This window comes from Myotis brandtii, unplaced genomic scaffold (assembly GCF_000412655.1).
Source record: "Myotis brandtii unplaced genomic scaffold, ASM41265v1 scaffold156, whole genome shotgun sequence".
In the NCBI taxonomy this organism is placed as follows: domain Eukaryota; kingdom Metazoa; phylum Chordata; class Mammalia; order Chiroptera; family Vespertilionidae; genus Myotis; species Myotis brandtii.
This window is the reverse complement of record NW_005355666.1, coordinates 28,244-37,932: the sequence shown is the minus strand read 5'-3', so window position 1 is coordinate 37,932 and position 9,689 is coordinate 28,244. Positions and strand designations below refer to the sequence as shown.

The 9,689-nt window shown below is 45.0% G+C and overlaps 2 pseudogenes; both read right to left on the bottom strand.

The window, feature by feature from the left end:
* Window positions 1–1,419: 1,419 nt before the first annotated feature.
* On the bottom strand, window positions 1,420–3,201 carry LOC102258585 (annotated as a pseudogene).
* A 4,220-nt stretch (window positions 3,202–7,421) lies between these two features.
* LOC102258292 overlaps window positions 7,422–9,689 on the bottom strand; it is a 5,668-nt pseudogene continuing 3,400 nt past the window's right edge.

Genomic DNA, 9,689 nt, shown 5'->3' with positions numbered 1-9,689 from the left:
TGTTTGCCCCCAACTGCCCCTCACTGCCAGCTTGCTCTCCCTCAGCTGTCCTCCCCTGCTGGCCTGATCACCCCCTACTGCCCTCCCCTCCTGGCCTGATCGCCCCTAACCGCCTCCGCCTCAGCCCCGCCACCATGGCTTTATCCGGAAGGACATCCAGAAGGTCTCCTGGTCTAATTAGCATATTAGCCTTTCATTAGTATAGATAATATTTCACTGTAATGATATATTGTATTTTTTAAATATTTGTACACATTTGCTTATATTTTCGAGGAGAAACAATATAATAAAAAGATAATAAAAACTAATAAAACTATATAGGGGGTGGGAGGGGTCAGGGTAGAGGAGACCAGGATGGGGGCAAAACTTATCTGAATACACCTTGGTATATAATTTGACTTTGGAATAAAGTTTTGAGGCAATTATAACACAGATTACATCCAGAAAAAAACCACACAAAATGAAAAAAGAAAAAGAAACATACATACAGTCAGCCAGAAGAGTGCAGACTTGATACACCATAAGCAAGCAGGAGGTATTTGAGTCAACTAAATATTTATTGAGGACCTATGATGTGCTAGCTGCTGGGATATAAATACGCATACCCTGTTCCAAAGGCTCTACCAACTAGGTGAGGGAGAGAGACAACACATGTTATGGTGATACACACAGGGTATGACAGAAACACCCAGGAGGGAAGCCTCTCCAGCGAGTTCATAGAAGTCTTCTTAAAGGAGGTGATCTCAAAAGTCAGTAATGAATGGTAATACCATATGTAGAGAACCTGAAGCACTTCAATATTATTTTAACTTATAGTTGGAGACAAGAGATAGGTGATTAATTATGTCAACATGTACAGTAGTTAGAAAAAAAGAAACCCCAAACAGCCCACGAAACAATCCCTCCCCCCACCAAGAACTAGGCAAAAGGCATTCACAAGGCATTCCTAGTACATAAACGCCAAGTATATCTAAGTAATCCAATATATGCATGGACAGTCTGAAGATGCTTAGCTAAACTGATTTTTCCCCAAGTTAAGAACGCCATCAAACTCAGTTTCCATTTTAACCCCCACATTATTTGTAACATAACCAATTCTCATCGGCCAGGGAGGCAAAAACCCTTAAGGGCAAGATGTGGTTGGAGCTTTCAAACTGACGTCCCTCAAGTGGTACAATACAGATCCCTTCCCGGTACGGAGTCCATGTGCCCCACCCTGTGAAGGAGGCAAAGACAGAAAGGGGGAGGAGGAAGCAGGACCAGGTGGAAAAGCGGGGCGCCGGGCTGTTCAATTTTGAATGAGACGAAGAAAAGAAAAACCAGAGCAGCAAGGCAAAGGGAATAACAGAGCCTATTGAGGGGACCAGGCGGCGGCTCCGGCGCAGGCGGGAACAGCAACAGCAGCGGGGCAGCCACAGCTTACGAGAACCACGGGGCAAAGCCCCCCACGGCTTCGGCTTCGGCTTCTTTGGCTTCGGCTTCTTTGGCTTCGGCTTCGGCTTCTTTGGCTTCGGCTTCTTCGGCTTTAGCTTCAGCTTCGGCTTTGGCTTCTTCGGCTTCGGCTTCTTCGGCTTCGGCTTCGGCTTCGGCTTCTTCGGCTTCGGCTTCAGCCGGCTTCACCGAGTCGTAGTGCTCCCCGCCAAAGCTGGAGGTGTAGCACCTGTAGACGAGGGTGAGCGGCTTCTTGGTGTCCTTCTCCCCGATGAGGAGGACAGATGACTCCGTCTGGATCACCTCGATGGGGCCCTGTAGGATGTGCGACAGGGCCCTCAGTTCGAGTTGGCCTCGCCACGATGCGTTGTGCACGATGTTGTCGCAGTAGTTGAAGAAGTCCTCGCGGGTGTAGACCTCGCGGGTTTCGGGGTCGCTGAAGAAGGGCAGGTATTAGTGGACGAGATTCCCCATGTAGTTGGCGGCGCGGCCCTGCAGGCTCTCCACGGTCACGGAGAACGGCAGCTGGTCTTGGACGGCGCGGCACATGCAGTGGTTGTCGGCCGGGATCTCCTTCATCTCCAGGTTCTTGGCCTCGAGGGTGACCGCCAGCTTCTCCTCCTCGTCGTGGCGACAGCTGGCCAGGTACCCCACTCGGCAGTGGCCGCCGCCATCTTCTGGCGCTCTCTCTGCAGCCCCGCCCTGCTTTCGCGCCTTCTCTGGGCCCTCGAGAGGCAAGGAGGCCGGTTCTCAGGAGCCATCTTGGCCAGACCCTCTGTGAGGGAATCGAGGTTGCTGCTGGCAGGGGGAAGCTCTGTGAACCTCCCCAGCTCCCTCTGTTGTTTCTGCTCCATTTCGGCCTCAAGGCGGCCACGTCAAGGAGCAACTGCTTTCTTTTCTTCTTGTTGTTCTTAGGGACCGAGTTCTTCGTGGCCTGGATGCGGTCCTGCAGCTCTTTTTGCTCGCGGAGGTGGCGATGCTTCAGCCGCTGATACTCAAGCTGCAGATCTGCCTGGTGTTTGGCGAGAACCCAGTTTGGTGGCAGCGAGAGGACCCGCCACAGTTCAGTCCAACTGCTCCAACCTCCAACAGGTAGCTGATCTCAGCCTCCAGTGGCAGGCTGCTCTAGAATACAATATTTTTACCAAACATTCTCACTAAGATACATTCCAAGGCTAACAAATAGTTTAAATTAGATTTAGCAATTTTACTAGTAATAGTAATGTTGAGGCGGTTAGGAATTAAGACTTCCCCATGACAGATAAGAAATAAGCATAAATTTAAAAATATATATAGTACGTGAAAACCCTGTATATTTAAATTTGAATTGGAAGTTTAGCAAGATCTTACTCTTCCCTTTAATAAAAGATAGATGTGGCCTTTAAATATTCCCCCCTGACAGAATCCAGAGAAATGCTTGCTTCCAAGTGTGAGGTGGGGAATGGACTTGGTCGTCTAACCTCGGTCACCAACTGATGGTCCGTGGAGAAACAATATAATATAAAGATAATTGCTGGCATTGCGTCCTCAACAGAGCTGAAATCTGCCTCTGAGATTCCCAAACCTGGGTTCTCGTCCCAGCTCTTCTTCCTGCTCCCTCCAAAGGCATCAAGTTCTGCACCGTGTTGAGCCCAGATTCCTCACCTCTGAAACGAGAAGGAGAATGAACCTGTGTGTCCTTTTCGCCCTTGAAAACCATGTGGAACGACCACAGATTTCTCGCATACCTTCCGACTTGCTGATACCATGAATTCTGACTGTTTCCCCCATTATTACATTCTTAAATGGGCATGTTCACGAAATTCCATCGGAATTGGAATCACATAGCAATACCTAGAAAAAGAAATATTGCTGCTCGTTAGCACAGAGTGGAGGGAGAAGTAATCTACTTTGTCTTTTTGTCTCTTTCAGCCATGGAATTCCATGAACACCTGCACAGCATAGGCACCAGGGAAGGTCTGAAGGAGTGAGAACTACAAAAAGCTGTGGAGAGCTTCACGTGGAATATCACCATCTTAAAGGTACCTAGTGGGTTGTTGCTGGTGCTAGTGGTTTTGCAGACTTTTTCAGCATGTTTCTTTCTGTCCGGACATTTTGTGCACGGTACATTATCCACCACTAGAGGCTATACATGCTCACAGGGATCCAGTGCCCTCCGCCCTCTGAGAGTCTGCAGGCACCATGGCTGGGCGGCACGGCTCAGAGGGAGAATGTGGGGACTTTAACGGTTGGTTGGCACATTGTGGATTCTGGTAGGAAGTGAAAAAACCTTGTGTTTCATCTTTGAAGCATTGTGAACTTCATAAATGCCAGGTGCTGCAAAAGCCAGCGATGAGCCTGAAGAGTGAGGGCACTTGCTTGTCATGTCCAGGTTATAGCTCTGGACCAGCCGTAGTCAGGTGCAGCAGTCGCTTTGCACTCACTCCTCCATTTCAGGGCTGTGTGGCCCAGGATCCGGGCCGGGTAGAGTTCCTCTCAGGCCACGTGTCCTACCGCCTAGAGAGGGTGCTATCTATCTGCATGGAGTTACAAAGTCGTCCAGCTCGCAGTCTTCATGATGTGGCCCTATCTCATATATTGAATGCTTTGAATTCGCTGAATCTCAGTGGTGGTTCTTGGGTCTGTCGTGCAGTTGCTGGCAGCAGGGACTGCGGTTGTCTACTTTGGCTGGACATGTGAGATGGCTCCCTCCCGTGGCTGTTGATCAGAGTGTCTGCACGTGGTCTCTCCGTGTGGCTTGGCCTTCTTCTAGCAGGCACTGGGTTCCAAGAGGGAGTCAGCATCCCAGATGACCCATAAGGGACCTGCAGGTCTTCCCCAGCCTCTCCTCAGAAGTTCCAGGTCACCTCTCCTGCATTCCTTTGTTCAAGCAAGTCACTAAGTCCACCCAAGCTCAAGGGGGTAGAGAACTTGACTCCTCCTCTTGATGGGTGAGTGGCAAGGTCATGCATCTGGGTGTTATTGGCTCCACTTGTGTTGTTCACCGCCTTGCCTCATCGTCTTTGCCGGTTTTCCAGCAGGTCCACCCTCCATCTCTCCTGGGATGTGATTGATGAGCTCTGTGCACTGCCCCTCGGTGCCCATACAGGGGCCTACTTTTCCTGGAGATGTAGGGAGCCAGGAACTGCGGCCGGCTGTGTGGTGCTGCTGGGGAAGGGTGGTATTTCTCTCTACTGTATTTTGTTTGCCCATATATGAGCTGATGGACATTTGGGTTGTTTCTAGGTGTTTTTTTTTATTATGAATAATGATTCTATGAACCTTTGAAGATAAGTTTTTATGTGAACATATGTTTTCAGTTCTCTTGGGTATATATACCTATACTGGAATTTCTGGACCATAAAGTAACTATGCTTGGCGTTTTGAGGACTTGTCAAAGTGTTTTCCACAGCGACTGCACCATTGCATGCTGGTAATGTACAAGGTTTCTGATTTCTCCAAATCCTCTGCAACACTTGTTAATGTCTTTTTCATTATAACCATCCTTGTAGTTATGAAGTGAAATCTCATTGTGGTTTTTATTTGCATTTGTCTTATGACAATGCTGTTTAGCTTTTTTGAGCATCTTTTTCATGTGCATTTTGGCCATTTGTGTATCTTCTTGGGAGAACTATCTGTTCATGCTTTCCATTGTATAATTTGGTTGTCTTTTTAAAAAAAAATACATATTTTATTGATTTTTTTACAGAGAGGAAGGGAGAGGGATAGAGAGTTAGAAACAATGATGAGAGAGAAACATCGACCAACTGCCTCCTCCACACCCCCTACTGGGATGTGCCCGAAACCAAGGTACATGCCCTTGACCAGAATCGAAGCTGGGATCCATCAGTCCGCAGGCCGAGGCTCTATCCACTAAGCCAAACCGGTTAGGGCTGGTTGTCTTTTTAAAAAAAGATCTTTAATTGATTTTTAGATAGAGGAAGGGAGAGGGAGAGAAACATCAATCAGCTTCCTCCTGCATTCCCACTACCGGGGATCAGCCTGCAACCAGGCATGTGCCCTTACTGGGAATTAAACCCCTAAGCCTTTAGGGCAGTGATGGCGACCCTATGACACGCGTGTCAGAGGTGACAGGCGAACTCATTTTTTGGGTTGACTTTTCTTTGCTAAATGGCATTTAAATATATAAAATAAATATCAAAAATATAAGTCTTTGTTTTACTATGGTTGCAAATATCAAAAAATTTCTATATGTGACACGGCACCAGAGTTAAGTTAGGGTTTTTCAAAATGCTGACACGCCGAGCTCCAAAGGTTCGCCATCACTGCTTTAGGGTATGGGACAATATCCAACCGAGCCATACCAGCTAGGGCTAATATGGTTGTGTTTTGATTGTGGAATTTTAAGAGTTCTTTGTATATTATGGATACTATAACCTTATTAGATATATAATTTGCAAATATATTTTCCCACTTTGTGGATTGTCTTTTTACTTTGTAGATACTCCCCTTTGACACAAAAGTTCTTAAATTGTGATGACTTTTCAGTTAAATTACTTTTACATTGGTTGCTTGTGCTTTTGGTGTCACGCTGAAGAAACTGATGTGTAACACATGGTTGCAAAGAGAACTGTTTTTCATTTGAAGAGTTTTATAGTTTGTAAATAGAAGTTGGTTATAAAAAGGGAGGGAGGAACACCTAATTAAGGCTCAGGTTTCTTTGTAGGTGTATATATTTTAGGAAAACATACATATGTAAGATGAAATTGGGAAAATAGATTCCATTAGGGCGCCATGTGCAGGTACCCTTAAGAAAGGCCTCTTGTAGACCTGGGGGGCTCTGACCTGACCCTGAGAAGCACTCCATTCTTCTAGACATCCCTTTGCATAATGAGTGAGAATAGGAGAGAAGTGGGGAAAAGTAATGAAAAAGGGGGAGATGGCAGAGAATGAGAGAAAAGAGGGTATAGGAGAGAATATTGGGAAGTTGTGCTGGGGTAAAGTGAGGGAAGCTAGTTTTCCTTTCATCCTCGTAGGAGTTGTTAGAGTGCATAGAGACCCCCCACATATTTGACTGCCGTCAGATATGTCTGGACCAGAACTCTCTTGGTTCTCAGAAAATTTCCACATTGAATTATTTCTGGTGTTATTTTGTTTCTTCACTTTCAAGCCTGGGTGGTTAGCCTACTGGGTTCTCCCAGGAAGCCTGTTTTGTAAAGGCCCCTTAACAAGTCTTAGTGTTTTTTGGTTATTGATTTCACTGCAGCTTCATGCATCTAGTCCATCTGGCTGGCAGTGTAGGTAGCGCTTCATTTTGGTGAACACTAGTTTCTCACAGTTGTATCCCTTTTGCCATTTGTAAAGCAACATGCCAGGCCTCCAGGCTCTATGGGCTTCTGGCCAAGCCAGGAAACCTGAGCCTCAGTTTGCACACATGGCAGTGGAGGCGCTTTGAAGTGGATTGTCTTCATGTTGGTCCCTGGCCCAAGCTTTTGAGCTCTCAGAAACTTTTGACAGAATGATCCATGGAATTTTGAACTCCTTCCTCATGGAGGCTGCTAAGGTCACAATGCTCTATTGGAAATATACAGGTGATTTCCTGTAGGCTGAAATAGGATGCTCTCATTTGAGCATCATAGCTGTGATGTGGGATGTTATCATCTCTTGCTTCATAGATGCGGTGCCTTTTTAATTTTTGCTAGAAAAACCACAGCCTGCCAAAGACAGCTGCCATGCTGTGCTCCATCATAACCACACTAACATTAAAAACAAAAGCTTTTAATGATTGTAATGTATACAGTTTGGCAAAACTCTGCTGATGTGCATTACTGATACTTTATTTTAAAAACAAAGATAGTCCATGTTGAAATTGATCAATGTAAGTTAAACAGTGGTTTTTAGGCTGGATCCATGATTTAAGCTGTACCTATCCAGCTAAGACAAAAAAACAATCATTTGAACCAATTGTTCAGAGTTTTGAAGAAGAAACAATCCAGGAAAATGCCAATAATGATGACTGGCAAAATCAAAATTGGAAACAAAGGAACTGTTTATAGAGCTGCCAGAAAAGAAACCTTGGGAGGAGATGACAAGTTTGGAATTTCTGGGATGGAATTGGATAAGAATCTCAGTCCAGTTTCTTCAGTTGCTGCAGAGACAGCGCTGTCCTTGAATCTGACAGAGTCCTGCACTCCCCTGTGCACTGACCCTTTCTGTAATCCAGTCTTCATTGTAGCCCGAGGAACTGTTTGAACCTGCCCCTTTTTGGTCGTCTTCTTTGGCACAACCACAGTGGATTTCTCTGATTCACGAGTTCTAATTGACCTTCTCTGTTGCTTCTTTTCTGAGCCCGCAGAACCAGATGTTGCTTCAGGAGAGGATAACATTCTGAGTTACCTTTTCATTTCTGTGGTTTGGTGTACAAATGATGTCTGTCTTGTCCCCTGACACTTATTTCCGTTTTGTTCCCAGTTCCCTTTGTTGAATACACAAACTGATAGATAAATTTCCCATTTCCTGTAGCATTCTGAAGAGCAAACACTTACTAAATTTTGACAACTGGAGACATGTTACACTTCTGCACATCCAAGCTCCATTTGTGCATTGTAATAGAAGCTGGTAAAGATTTCCTGACTGCTGCCATTTTCTAGGCTGTTTAATTTATTTTTAAAATTCTTTATTGTTGAAAGTATTAACATATGTTCCCTTTCCCCTGCATTGACCTCGCCCAGCCCGCCCCTGACCCCCAGCCCAGGCCTTCACTCCTCAATTGTCTGTGTCCATTGGTTATGCTTAAATGCATACAAGTTCTTTGGTTGATCTCTTACCCCACCCCTCCACCCTCCCCTGCCTTCCCTCTGAGGTTTACTGTCTGTTAGATGCTTCTATGTCTCTGGATCTATTTTTGTTCATCAGTTAATTTTGTTCATTATATTCCACAAATGAATGAGACCATGTGTTGTAAATGTTTCCCTCCACGTCCAGCGTGGTTCAGGGTTCAGGATCTGGAAGAGGAGCCGCACACAAATGAAAGAGAAAAGTCACGAGATAATTTGGGAATATTGGGGGCCAGGCGGGTAAGTCCAACTCAGGAGGAAGGACTTCCACTGGTGCTCAGGCCCACCAAACTTTTATAGTCAGAGGTAAACAAGGTAGTGGTTACCATAGTTACACAGTTCTTGTGAGTTTCACTTGTTTTGACTGCAGTTACACTTCCTGCACTTCCCTCAGCCCATTAGCTTCCCAGATAAGATCTAGGGAGCATCATAAGGTCAAGCCTAAATATGCTAAGAGGACTGTGCCTTCTAGGCTGGGACTTGTTTGTGACTTTGCCAGCAGGTCAGTCTGAGGCTTAATCCTATATCCGCTCCCCACAACCATGTGATACTTATCTTTCTCTGACTGGCTTGTTTCATTTTGCTTAGCATAATGCTCTCCAGGTCCATCCATGCTTTTGCAAATGGTAAGAGTTCTTTGGCACTTAGGCTGTTTCCAAATCTCAGCTATTGTAAATTGTGCTGCTAGGAACATAGGGGTGCATATGTCCTTTCTGTTTGGTGTTTCTGATTCTTGGGATATATTCCTAGAAGTGGTATTACTGGGTCAAATGGGAGTTCCATTTTTAATTTTTTTTAGGAAACTCCATACTATATTCCACAGAGGCTGCACCAGTCTGCATTCCCGCCAGCAGTGTACGAGGGTTCTCTTTTCTTCACATCCTCACCAGCACAGGTCGTTCGTTGATTTGTTGATGATAGCCATTCTGATAGGTGTGAAGTGATACCTCATTGTCATTTTGATTTACATCTCTTGGATGATTAGTGACTTTGAGCATGTTTTTTCATATTCTTCTTGGCTTTCTGTATGCCCACTTTCGAAGAGTATCTATTTAGGTCTTTTGGCCATTTTTTTTTCCTTTTGTTAGGTTGTATGAGTTCCCTATAAATTTTGGAGATAAAACCCGTATCAGATTTAAAATTGGCAAATATGTTCTCCCATGCAGTGGACTCTCTTATTATTTTGTTGATGGTTTCTTTTGATGTGCAGAAGCTTTTTATTTTGATGTAGTCCCATTTGTTTATTTTCTCCTTAGTTTCCATTGTACTAGGACAGTGATGGCGAACCTATGACACGCGTGTCAGAGGTGACACGCGAACTCATTTTTTTGGTTGATTTTTCTTTGTTAAATGGCATTTAAATATATAAAATAAATATCAAAAATATAAGTCTTTGTTTTACTATGGTTGCAAATATCAAAAAATTTCTATATGTGACACGGCACCAGAGTTAAGTTAGGGTTTTCCAAAATGCTGACACGC